The sequence below is a fragment of the Rattus norvegicus genome, chromosome 18 (assembly GCF_021556685.1).
Source record: "Rattus norvegicus strain SHRSP/BbbUtx chromosome 18, alternate assembly SHRSP_T2T, whole genome shotgun sequence".
NCBI classification, from domain to species: Eukaryota; Metazoa; Chordata; class Mammalia; order Rodentia; family Muridae; genus Rattus; species Rattus norvegicus.
The window spans coordinates 78,781,310-78,791,200 of NC_141551.1; the positions used below are offsets into that span (position 1 = coordinate 78,781,310).

Consider the following 9,891-nt stretch of genomic DNA (forward strand, 5'->3'; position numbering starts at 1 on the left):
CCTGCAAGCTGTGGATCAGGTGTGCGTTCTCAGCTCCGGCATCATGCCTGCCTGCCTGCCTGCCTTGTGATTTGTGATGATCACGGATGAACCTTTGAAACCGTAAGCTATCCCCTGACTAAGCGCTTCTTTAGATAAGTCACCCGGCCATGGTATCTTTTTTAGGACAACAGAACAGTATTTAAGGCATTCCACACATTGTTTTGTTCATGGTGTTTTATAGAAGCAAGAGAACTACTAGTGGGTTATAGTTACATCTCTGTCCTTCTAGGTGTGGGAACATCAGGTCCCGCCATCGCAACGCTCAGTACATATTCTGTTTCTTATGATGTCAAGCATCTGCAGGTGAATTGGAATTCAATAAGTATTTAACAGGGAAGCACATTTCTACCTTGATATATACACAGAGATGAGTAAAAACTCTCATTTTTAATGGATTGTGGAACAACATGAAGGCCAGGCAGTACTGTTTGGTACAGTGCTCTGGAAACATGCCAGTTCCTCATGGGAAGCGTCGGTGAACTTGACACTATTTTGATTTTTTTTCCCCCATTATGAAACCATTTGTAATTCAAGCTTAACCTGGAATTGCATTAACACCATGAGGAATACATGTTTACCGTAGTTGCATGTTTGAAGGCTGCTTAGGAATGATAATTTTTCTTTGACACAGTTTTCTGTGGTCCACGTCATTCGTAATCCACACGTACTTTTGCAAGATAGTGCCTTCCAGACTAGCATCTGGCTAGCTCTAACCCACATGCATTTGAGCATCCATCCCATCCCAGGCACTAGCTAGGAACCCTGTCCTGATTCCAGCTGTGCAGTTTCTGCTCCTCACAATGGCAGCTGAATCCAGAAGCACTTAGCGACAGCGTGAGGAAACCAGGTGATTGTGGTGACTGGACTTCCTCCTTGTTATTCCTAAGGTAGCTGTTGCTGTTCACTGTGTAGAACTCCTTGGCAAGGACTGTGGAGATAACATCAGCAAATTCACAGCTCCTCCATGGTCATGAAGACAGAGGGCACTTGCAATGGGTGAATAGTCAATCACTTACTTCGGTCAAACCTCAGTAGTACCTTCTAACCTTCACCATCTCTGTCCAGTAGACATAGCAATAAGTACAAATTATGATTTGAGTTGTAGCTTTCTGAAACTACGTCATGGCGGACTGGTCTCCTCTTGGTCAGTACCATTTCATGCCTTGGTCTTAGCCAGATTTGCACCAATATTTTCAAACTTCTGGCTTCTCTGTACCTGCGTGTGAATATTAGAGCTGGTGTTGACTTGATGGAGATATATCTGAGTCTGGTGACACACATCTTTGGGTGTCCATGGAGGTCTTTCTAGACAGGATGGATAGTGGGAAAGTGAGCATTGGTAGAGGGTGGTGGGAGTCTGCCTTTGATGTGGACAGCGCCTCCAGCACCCAGAGGACCAGATGAAAAAGGAAACCAAAGAAAGGCAGCCCTCGCTGGCCCGCCTTCTCGTCTTCCTGGATGAGCTCTGGTTGTTTGCCGCCATCAACCTCTAGCTTCTTTGGCTTTTCAAACTGGGCCCATCACAGTGACTTCCAGGGAAGATTGAAGTTTAGTCTCAGATCAGGACTGCTGAGCTTCCTGGGCTGGGCAGGTCCTTAGCTCTCTGTCTTACTAGTATGCAGAAGGCTGTTGTCGGATTGGCCGTGTGATAGTCGGTGTTCATCGTCAACCAGACTGGATTTATAATGACTGTGGAAGCACATCTCTGGCTGTGTGTCTGAGGGTGTCTCCAGCATTGTTTAACCAAAGGGTTAACTCACTCGGACAGACTCTTCCTTCTATGGGGTCAAATCTCTAGACTGGATCCGAAGAAAACCCACTGAGTACCAGCGTTCATCCACGTGTTTCTGCTTCTGGACCATGGATACGGTGTGACCAACTACCTCACATATCACCCCCCATGGCTTTCCTGTGAGGAACTGTAGTCTTAACTGTGAGATTAAAAACCAGAATCTTATTTTCTTACGTTGTTTTTGACAGGCATATTGTCACAGCAATGAGAAAAGCATGAAATGGACCAATCACCTGTCACGTAAGGCAGTTTAATAAATCCTGTTCTCAATCTCTCTCTGTCTCTCTTTGTCTCTCTCTGTCTCTCTGTCTCTGTCTCTCTCTGTCTCTCTCTGTCTCTCTTTGTCTCTCTCTGTCTCTCTATTTCTGTCTCTGTCTCTCTCTGTCTCTCTGTCTCTGTCTCTGTCTCTCTCTCTGTCTCTCTCTGTCTCTGTCTCTCTGTCTCTCTCTGTCTCTCTGTCTCTGTCTCTCTGTCTCTCTGTCTCTCTGTCTCTCTGTCTCTCTGTCTCTCTGTCTCTGTCTCTCTCTGTCTCTCTCTGTCTCTCTATCTCTGTCTCTGTCTCTCTCTCTCTGTCTCTCTGTCTCTCTCTCTCAGGCACACACACTCACTCACACACGCACATGCACACACACACCCTTCCTCTACGAATCCTCACCTAATGCGCTATCCACTTGATTATCCACTGGACCTCGCTGCTCAGTGACTGACAGGTGTGCGTCACAGGTGCCATCCTGACTCATCAGCTGGAGGAGGAAAGCAGCGCTTCACAGAGGGGCACTGCGAGCAGGAGATGCTTCCACAAGTACCCAGTCGCGAGGTGTGAGGCTCTGTGCCTTCGGAAGGAACACCCCAACCACCCACACCCCTAGTATCGTGCTGGACATCCAGCCCTGGTCTTCTAAAGTCCCCACTATGCCTCAGCTGTCCTTCCTTCCACCATGTCCTCCCCCAGGTGTGGCACTCATGTCCTTTATCTTCAGGCCCTCAGTGTGGCATGCCTGGGACTTTCTCCTGGGATCAGAGCAAGCCTCTAGTATAGACACTGGCTCTGGTGTGTTCTATATGAGAGCAATGCAACACTGCACACTTACATCTTGTGTGGAGGGACCATCCTCACTGGTCTGTTCTCTTCTGCGCAAACCTCGGAAAAGAGGCAGAGTGACCTTACAAGTCTAGAAGGTTTTCCAAGGATGACATCTTGCCACCGTGACCAGGCTCTGAAGTGCCTGGTTCATTACTGGCATATCCTTCTCTTCTCCCCTCCCCTCCCCTCCCTTCTCTTCCCCTGTCCTCCCTTCTTTTCCCTTCCTTTCTTTTTTTTTTACTGATGGGGTAGATGTAGCTTAAAGGCAGGCCAAAGCCAGCTCCAGTCTGCATAGTGTCCTGCTATAGATGTCTCCTGGTCCTGAGACCACAATCTCCGGGATGTTGCCCCAAAGCTGTCCTTGTTACTCTGCCATTTCTCCTCCAGCTCCATTTGGATCCTCCACACTGTGTGTCAGCCTGGGTTCTGTCCTGTCCCGCTGACCCTGCACACTGAGTTGCCAGATATGGACAGTGGCCATGTGCATGTATAAATCCTTACTCCTCTTCTAGTTTTGTTTGCAGTGCCACTTTCTTTTCTCTGTGGCTTCTTGTGGGGACCCTGGGACACTTGCCAACCCTCTGACCATCACTGGAGTGATGTCTAAGCCCCTACTGGTCTGTGCCTCTTGCTGATGTCTGTGAGTCTAGCTTGCATCTGGAACCACAGGGAATACTTGTGAATGCTATGTCTTAGCCAGACTGTCAGGGCTCTCCTACAAGGATCTCCATTGGAGAAGTCTGTCTTGGTTTTATCTACTGGGCCATGGTAACAGGAAAAGACAGGAAACACCATCACCAGAGACAATATGTAAGGTGCCTCCTGGAGAGGCAGGAGAGGACAGGCGTGGGCCTTCCTGGAGGCAGTTGAGAACTTTGTAGACCCCTCTCCCAGATTGTTTTCTTCACTGTCTTCTATCTTCTTGTATTTTAGAAGTACACAAGTGGATTTTTTTTCTTAAAAAAGACAGGATGGATTGCAAAATAAATTATCAAAACTGACAAAACTAAAAGATTATTTTCAGGTACATAGCAGCCAAATTTTATATATCAAAGAATGCTATTATTAAGGCAAAGAATGGAAAAACAGGATTTCAGATATGTTAGTTCAATCAAATGTAAAACGTAAGATTTTTTTTCCCAACCCACTGGGAGCCTCAAATGTTATTGGGAGAAGCGAATATATTTACAACCAGGGAATTAGATATTCATGGAGTATGGATACACCAGTGTCGGCCATAGTGAAGTTTTACATGCCAGCTCACTTTGGTCCAGAAGCCCAGGAAGCTTCTTCCACTGAGCACGCACAAAGCCAAACATGCAAACCTGGGGCCTCCTTGACCTCCTCCTTCCATTCTTGAGGCTGGCTCTCCACTCAGGGCTATGCAAACAAAGGGGCGAGCCTTTAGCCTTCAAACACATAGTAAGCCCAGATACCAGCTAAGTGTGGAGAAGTTTACACACAATGGTAAACAGGGTGCTCAAAGGCGGGCTCCACTCTGGGTAACTGTGTCACAGGTGTGTGTGTGTGCAGTGCACATAAGAAGCAAGCACACTGTCCTACAAGTCCTCCTTCTCTCTGTAGTCAGGGCATTCACACAATGAACCCACTGTTCCTCCTTGCAAAGTTTTCTGCTTCTACTAATTCCCAGTGCTTATATTTCTTCTCCAACTTTCCCAAACTTCAGCATATAAAGATTATGGCAAGGGATTATTGATAAATATGGGATCCTAAAGTATATTGCACTTGTCGTTTTGATTTATAAACCTTAGAATCTTCATCCCCGAGTCCTAGGCTAGAAGTTCAAAATCCATGTGCTGGCATGGTCAGCCCTTTTGAGGTCCTTTTTCTGAGCCTCAGGCTACAGATTCCCTCCTGGCCGATTGAATCAAAGAGAAAATTAAAATCTAAAGAACCTGGGGAGATGGTTCAACATGTCTATCTGTGCAAGCATGAAGACAAGAGCTCGGACCCTTAGGACTCACGTAAAGTGCTGGGCCCAGGTGAGAGAGTCATCTGTGCTCACAGCTCGGGAGGTGGAGACATGGAATTTCTGGAACAATCTGGCCAACCCCATTTTCCAACAGAGAGTTGCAGGTTCAGTTAGAGAGTTTGCTCTGAAACAGAAGATGACGATGCATCCAGGGAGACAGCTGATGCCAACCTCAGGCCCCCACATGCAGACATTTGCACGTGAACTCACACACACACACACACACACACAGACACACACACACAGACATGTGAACATCCATACACATACATGTGCATCTGCAAAAAAATAGTCATAAAAGAGGGCTGTCAAGATGGCTCGGCAGACGAAGGAGTTCGCCGCCAAACCTGATGCCCCGTGTTCCGTCTCCGGGATCCACGTGGTCGAAGGAGAGAACCTTCTCCACAAAGTTACCTTTGGACCCCCACAGGCATGCTGTGGCATGCATGAATGTTCTTGAGCTCATGCAGACTCACCCACTCAGTAAATACGTTTATTTAATTTTTAAAAAAGAGTCAGACCTTTCTCGGGCCGCCTTCACCATCATATCTATGAGAACTTCATCCTCCTGGTGTTCACCGTATCAATGTGCCACTTCTTGGTGCTCTGAGACCTGGGTCAGGGCTCAGTGGGAATCTGGAAAAGGGAGATTTCAGCTTAAACGCACGAGCTCTGAGCCACCATGATGCTAAACATCTTTATCTCTCCAATGCTACTGAGCTCCAAACAGACAAGCATGGGCAGCGTCATCAGGAGAGACCCAGAGAGTGGCAAGCCACGTGGTTATTATTCGTAAGCAACGTTGAATATGAACAAAATATTATCGCCTCTTCTTTCTGCTCATTTTTGTATTTGTCTGACTTCTTAGTGAGATCAGAAAGGAAAGTTCCCAGGACAAGAGTGATTAAAGCATCATCAATCCATAGAGAAGAAAGCGGTAGTTTGCCTGGTCAGACTTACTTCAGGCTACATGTGATTCTTACCTGTTCAAATTCGGTTTCACCCTGTTTCCCAGTCACGTTTCCCCATTTCCCATCTGTCTTCTTTCATTCATTCTGGTCTAAAGTGGGGTATGGCCTACACATGTAAGGGACTGCAGGGTTCAAAGTGCAGAGAGGCAGAACTCTTCAAGGATCGCAGTCAGGATGCGAGGTGTATGATTGACACATTTTTTTTTAATGAAAATAAATATTTTTCATGCAACATATTCTGATCACAGCCCTGACCCCTTCAGCTCCTCCCAGCTCCTCCCCACTTTTCTAAGTCCTTACCTTCTTTCTCTCTCCAGAAAACGGCAATAAATAAATAAACAAATCCCTAAACAATGGAAAAGTAGGAGGAAAACATACACACAAGCAAAACCCATAAAGCGCAAAATAAAATACAAGCAACCTTCTGAACCATTTAAAGAAAGGTTAAGAAACCCAAACAAAGCATTATGAGAAAACAACAACAAACATAAAACCCCAAACAAACCAAAAACCTCCAAAAGTACCACTGAGTTTGTTCTGGGCTGCCATCTATTGCCGGGCATGGGTCCTGCCTTAAGTGTGATTTATATGCCAGCCTGAGTCCACTGGAAAAAGCATCCTTTTCCTTTGTGAGTGGCTGTCAATTAGAGATAGTTTCTTGGTCAGGGATGGGAACTTGTGTCCACTTAGCACAAGGGAGCTCATCTGGCTTGGACCTGTGCGTGCCTGTGCGTGCTGCCACAGTCCCTGTGTTATCGTCCTATGATGCTACTTTGGAATATTTCTGCATAAAAACTATGCCTGATTCCTCCTGCCTTCTCTGGAGATGTGCTTTCAGGTCGTGACCATAAAAATATTGCCTTTTCGAGCTCAAGACCCCTTATGAACAACAATGCCAAGCAACCAGAGCTTCCAGGGACTAAGCCACTACCTAAAGACTATACATGGACTGACCCTGGACTCTGACCTCATAGGTAGCAATGAATATCCTAGTAAGATCACCAGTGGAAGGGGAAGCCCTTGGTCCTGTTAAGACTGAACCCCCAGTGAACTAGACTGTTGGGGGGAGGGCGGCAATGGGGGGAGGATGGGGAGGGGAACACCCATAAAGAAGTGGGGGGAGGGATTAGGGGGATGTTTGCCCAGAAACCGGGAAAGGGAATAACACTCAAAATGTAAATAAGAAATACTCAAGTTAATAAATTAAAAAAAATTGCCTTTTCTTTTAATTAAAAGGTCTTCTTTGATTTGATCCTACTGAATTCTGCCTTTGGGGGTCTTTACTCTTGGCTGAAGTTCATTTCTGGGAAAACCCCTACAGACCTGTTTTTTTCCCCAAAGCCTCAACATTTCGAAGGCAGATGAGCTTGCATGGGGAGATCAGGAGGCAACTTTTAGTAACCATTCTCTCCTTCTGCCTTCACACGTGTCTCAAGGACCTGGCACACTTCCATATAGTTCCCTGTGTTGTGGTGACCCCCCAACCATAAAATTATATTTGTTGCTACTTTATAACTATAATTTTGCTACTGCTATGAATCATAATGTAAACATCTGTGTTTGCTGATGGTTTAGGTGACCCCTGGGAAAGGGTTGTTCACTCCCTACAATGGGGAGGTGAACGACAGGTTGAGAACCACTAAAGAACGCTGCTGCTAACCCATACCAATGTCTGAAACTTGGTTCCAATTAAATACTCTCAGCCACTCTTTAAACCGGTTGAAATGTATTTCTTTGGAAAGTATTCTCCTATTCTCTACTAATACCTCTCTTTTTAGTTCTGAATTTTCTCATGATCCTCTCAGCAGTCTGCAACTCTCTGCAGAGAAATGAATGAGAATGACCTAGTACAATAAAAAAAATAGTTCTACACAGGCTTGGAGAAGGGCCTGGCTGATTTAGTCCACTTTATATTTCAGCTAAGGCGCATGCAAACCCTTCCTGTGCAGGATGAGAGGCAAATTCTAGGATGTGGATTCTATGACTCCAATGCAGCTATTAAAGACTTCAATGGTTCAAATCAGTAGATGTTCTTACAAGTAACCAGAGAAAAGAGTAGACTTTCACTGATACTCCTCAGTTTCTAGATTCATAAAGCTTTGAGAAGAAAGTTTCAAGTCCTATCACTTGAAAAGTCAGCAGCACACAGGAGCAGCTTTCCTTTGCCCACTGCGGCGAAAGAAAGGAAAAGCAAGATGGCGGCTAGGGCCTGGGGAGAGCCTGGGGAGAGCTCCAACATCCATGAGCTCAGTCTTCTTCATGCCCTCACCTAAGGAAGAACAAAAGACCATTTGCTTCATTACTACATTTTCTTATCTTCTACTCTTTCTCCTATTCCTTCGGTTGTAACCTTTTTGGTGACGGTGAGTTTTGGAAGACTTATGATACATAGTAACTATTTAACTACAATAGTATCTGTGGCATTTGCTTCGAACCTCTGTGCTGTGTAGGGCCTTGGTTCACTTCCTCTTCACAGCTGTCTCCACCTCTTGCAGTCATTCCACAAGGTAGGCACAGTTTATTCTTTTCCCCCTCAGAAATACTAGAGTTCAGCAATTTCTTCCTCTCCCCTCCACCTCCATCCCTCCCTTTCTCTTCTTTTTTTCCTTTCTTCATTTCCCCCCTCCTCTCCTCCTCTTTTGTTCTTCAGAGGACTTGGTTTCTAACTGAGATAAATCCCATTAAGCTGGGGACTCCACACATTAACATCCCTCATCAGACCCAACCCCTCAGGTCGATCAGCCGAACAGCTACGGAGGAAGGCAGGACGGTGGCCCTGAGCTCAGCTCCTTCCTTTTTACATCTATAAAACTGAGCCAGGGAACATAGCCCATCCACAAACACTGAAGTGATACGGTTGCCATGGATATTTATGGAAAGTAGATATTAGATTGCAATAGGACACCTAAGTAGCTCTGCGTGATGAGGCTTAAGGGGACAGCCACAGACAGGGAGGGGTGGAAGTATTCCTTGGGACTGCTGAGAGCAGCTTCTCCAGTCTGGGAACGTTGCTCCGGTTGGCCTGACACAGAACAATCAGAAGGGGGTGGTTCTTCAGGAGAGAGGATGCTGACAAACACGAATCTGAGAGATAGAAATGTCAAAAGTCACCAGCAGCAAGGGGCTAGAGAGATGGCCCAGTGCTTAAGAGGATTTGCTAGAAGGTTCAGCTTCCAGCACCCACACTGTGTCTCACAACCATCAGTGACTCCAGTTCCAGAGGGTCAGGTGCCCTCTTCTGAGTGATGCAGGCAACAGGCATTCACATGGTGCACATTCATACATGCAGGCAAATACACACACACACACACACACACACACACACACACACACACACACACACACACACACACAGCAACAGAGGAGGTCAACTTTGAGCTGTAAAAGCAATAAGACAGCTAGAGAAGCACTGTAGTGGGCCTGAAGGGTGCGATCTCTCACCCTGGGAGTTACCACTGGCCTGGACACCTGCTTCTTAGAGACTCGCTGTTTAGCTGGTGCACAATGCACAGCCAAACGTCTTAGAACCGTCCACACCTTGCTCCAAAGAGGGGCTGAGAGGAGGAATGGGGCCTTTCTGGACTCTTACATTGCTTCGTTGCCTGCGTGGTTCTGTAGCACATGAACATCCACCTCTCCTCAGCCAATCTGAGCCTGAAGCAAACCCCTCATTTCTCTGTGGTAGTTCTCATGACACGTAGGAGACGATGAGAGCCGGGGTGTTGCGTCCAGTGACTTGCATGCTGGGACAGAGTGGGTGACTAACAACTTCTGTGGGGAAGAGCACAGCTAACCTATCAGACGAGCTGTGTGAACACATGGCCATGGCTCAGCTGGCTCTGCCTGGGGTTGCTCAGCAGGCAGTGGATCCGTGGGAGGTTTAATCCATGTGCTTTTATTTCTACTGAAAGTCTCTGCTTGAGCAAACAGTTACATCACTAATTGCTAAATATGACATTATCAGACTGTACTTCCTGGGGGTAAGGGACAGGAAAGGACTTAATTACAA

At 46.4% G+C, this 9,891-nt stretch overlaps 1 long non-coding RNA gene across 1 annotated transcript; it reads right to left on the reverse strand.

The window, feature by feature from the left end:
* Nucleotides 1–208: 208 nt before the first annotated feature.
* On the reverse strand, nt 209–9,657 carry LOC147999897 (uncharacterized). The gene is made up of 6 exons (XR_015643154.1): nt 9,472–9,657; nt 5,433–5,547; nt 4,904–5,035; nt 2,926–2,975; nt 2,490–2,577; nt 209–1,973 (listed from the first exon to the last, which is right to left on the reverse strand). It is a non-coding gene; the product is annotated as an uncharacterized LOC147999897 (long non-coding RNA).
* Nucleotides 9,658–9,891: the final 234 nt, after the last annotated feature.